At 44.9% G+C, this 3,452-nt stretch overlaps 1 long non-coding RNA gene across 1 annotated transcript; it reads right to left on the reverse strand.

The window, feature by feature from the left end:
* Window positions 1-582: 582 nt before the first annotated feature.
* LOC144167592 (uncharacterized) lies at window positions 583-1,033 on the reverse strand. The gene is made up of 2 exons (XR_013322048.1): window positions 740-1,033; window positions 583-651 (listed from the first exon to the last, which is right to left on the reverse strand). It is a non-coding gene; the product is annotated as an uncharacterized LOC144167592 (long non-coding RNA).
* Window positions 1,034-3,452: the final 2,419 nt, after the last annotated feature.

A 3,452-nucleotide genomic window follows, 5' to 3' on the forward strand; every position in this document is an offset into this window, starting at 1 on the left:
CCTGTAGCCCTTGCTTCCAATTGTCCTGTTCTCAATAGGGGTCTCGTGCCGCTTTGGTGCAACATTAAAAGAATCCGTTATCGGGTGAAAGGCTTCAGCCGTACCCTATTGAAAATGTGGAGTTGATGGAATCCATCAAAAATCAACATGGTGGATTATGGTAATGGAATTAATGATGGCAGATGACTGCATGCTGGCAGGGTGATGGATGATGGCAGATGACTGCATGCTGGCAGGGTGATGGATGACGGCATGCGTCGGTAGCTGATGGCAATGGTAGCGTCGATGCTGGCAGCTCGGGTGACAGTATGACGGCAGATATGCGAAATTGCAAAAAATGATGACGACATGAAAAGGAAAGATGCTATGCAATGCTAATTAAAAACTGGTTTCATTTCTTGCGAATAAATTTATAAAATAAGATTTGCAGCAAATAAGTAAGCTTGCATATGCGTTTTGCTCTGTCCATTCATGTCGTGATAATTTTTCTGCTATCCTGCTACAATGATCTGAAAACTTAACCATTTTATGAGAGCTTAGATGTGTGTGCTGGGGTGCTTAAAAATATTACACAAAACAAACTTGGTTTTAACGTTGAATATATTATCATTAAATATCAAATACGGTGACTATCTTCGAACAGGTGGGCAGCTGAAAAGAAAAAAAAAACTGAGTTACACACTAAAGCTTATACAATCCAGATCAACTCAAAACAAATGTATATTCACATTTCACATACCTCCTTAAACATTCTGAGATGGTCACTCCGATGTGGTCCCTTGCTTCTGCCCTTCCTCTTTGCCATAAAAATAGAAAGCCTGCAGAAAAAGAACATTTTCAACAAATTAAGTGGAAACCATCCTGCTAGGACTCCCTTCACGTCATGGAAGGGTGCTCTTGACCGGCACTGCTCTAAAAGGCATCGCATGGTGGCAATGCCTTTCCCGGGAAAGGATTTTAGTAAGATGCAAGCGTGCATGCATGCAACCGAGAATTTCAACAGAACATGCGTTAGCAGCAGGTGGGAAAGAAGCAAAACACTCTCGTCTAGAAGAATTCTATGCTCAAAGCACAGCCAGCGAATACCAGGCGCAAAAAAATGTAGCTTCAGGCGAGTGTGTTGAAGGTGAGGAACACGTTAAATTGAAAAGTGAAGAAGGCCAGATGACATTAACCTGGTTGGATGCATTGAAGCGACGAAAAGAAACGCACACAGTCTTGAGATGAAAGTGCAGACTAAACGAACGCTTGCAAAAACTTCAGCAAACTTGTGATGAATTTAGAGAAAGTTCAATACTATGAGGACAACCGAGCTGTGCAAGCACTAAAGACCCTTTCGGAAGCCGCACAAGAAGGAGAATGGGTGTGCCAAATTTGCCATGGAACAGATTATCAATAGTGATAAGGCGCGCTAACTAGACAGGAACCCACGTTGCGGCAGTGTTGTGGAAGGCGACTTCTTGTAAAGGATACGAGCATGTGAGGGGCAAAAAACTGCTGAAGCTGCCGTGTCAAAGCACACTAAAAATCTTGTCGGACCTTCTGCAAGAGACTCGAGTAATAAACCTAATAAAGGAACGGCTTCAAGTGGAGGGACAAAGCTTGCGGTCACTAGAAGAACCATACTGCAGCCTGATTACTGACGAAATGTCAATACAGGAAAAAGTAATTTATGGCTGCCAAGTCGACATATTTTCGGCCTTGATATAAGCTGTGAACCTTGAACCGGTGGTGCCACTGAATTAGCCTGCAGGCTCCTTTGGTTTGTCCTGCGGGGGCTTTCCACGGCTGACGTTATCCCCTTAGGGTATTTTTTTACCGGGAACAGGAAGCATGACCGGCTCCGTAACCTGAATTTTAGTGTGCTCAACTGTGTAAGAGGTAGGGTTCTTCATTATCCGTATTGTCACAGACAGCCACCAGACAAACAGCGCCATGTTCCTAGGCATGTCGGTTGACAACACACTACAACATCAGCATGTTTTGCTACATCCAGCGCGGCAAAATGACCCATCGTTCCTTTTATTTGACCAAACCACCTCATTAAGAACCTTAGAACAAATTTTCTAGAGAGAGAGAGGGGGATGTTTGATGGAATGCAGAAAGTTAGGGACTGTTTTGTTCTCAAGGCCCTCTTTAAGATCCAATAAAAGTTGACACTTGTGAACCCAGTTTGGCTCCTAAGCTGATCACACATTGAACCAAACCTGGAAAAAATTAAGCTGTCCCACGCCACCTTGATATTTTCGCCTGTCGTCATCAGCAGCCCCAAGTTCCTTCAGAAAAAGCCCAAAGGTCACGAATACGCTACAGAATCGAAAATTCCAGTAAAACAAGCTGAATAGTGCAATCCCATGTTAAGGACCATGCATTTACTCCACGTAAATATGTGATTGCAGCCTGTTCAGCAAGGTGTCTCAAGTGAAGCATGAAGCGCAATAACACAACAGCCGAACCAAGAACTGTAGCGCGGATGGCTGATTGTGTGGCCACTTTCCGAATTGACGCCACCGCATCACCGATAGCGTGCACCACAGGCGACGCGGCGGAGGAAAAGAGAGCTATCGTTCTCACAGGCGGAGAGGAGCATTCGGTGGGCTGCACGAAAAGGGGGATATCAAGCAGCTGTGTCACTTCTAAATGTTGCATCATCCCTGTTGAAAATTCCATCAACCAACCATCAAGATTCATTGCTGGAAAGGTTGATTGCGTTTGATGGTCGCCTTGGAAAGCTTGATGTACGTAAGAAACTGTAATGGAAGCTGCTGGAAGGAGACGCTGGAAGGTGCTGGCAGGCATGATGGATGCCTGCCAGCACCTTTCAGCACCTTCCAGCACCTTCCTCCATGCTGGCAGGCTTGCGGCGCAATGGCGGCAGATGTTTGCGTGACGGCAAGCTTGACTGCTGAATTGACGATGGAAAGGCATTTTCTGAATGAATGACGGCAGAAAGCCAAAACTTATACGAGAGCGAAGCGCTTGTAATAACAGAAACATAGCTTTGGCATTGACCATTGCGAGAAAATTACAAAATCTGCCTTTTTGAAAAGGTGTTGCCGAAAACTTGGCACGCACGCTGCGCGATGACGGCAGATGTTCGCGTGAAGGCAAGCTTGACTGCTGTACTGATGATGGAAAGGCATTTTCCGAACGAATGCTGGCAGCAAGCCAAAATTCATTCGATAGCGAAGGACTGATATAATAACAGAAACATATCGGTGGCATTGGGAATTTCGAGAAGAAAAAACAATAACTGCATTTTTGATAAGGGGCTGCTGAAAACTTGGCATATTAGAGAAAAGCTACTTTGATTAGCGCTTCTTGTTTTTAAGCCAGAACTTGGAGGGCTGGTATGAAACTGTATGCCCTTTATTCGCCGTTTTTGGTGTAAGGATGGCAGTGCGGACCCTTACGTTGAAAACATGGGCAGCTTTTTTTCGCTGCGACAGGGT

Source organism: Haemaphysalis longicornis, unplaced genomic scaffold, assembly GCF_048455015.1.
Source record: "Haemaphysalis longicornis isolate Haplotype H1 unplaced genomic scaffold, Haemaphysalis longicornis Haplotype H1 scaffold_1, whole genome shotgun sequence".
NCBI lineage: Eukaryota > Metazoa > Arthropoda > Arachnida > Ixodida > Ixodidae > Haemaphysalis > Haemaphysalis longicornis.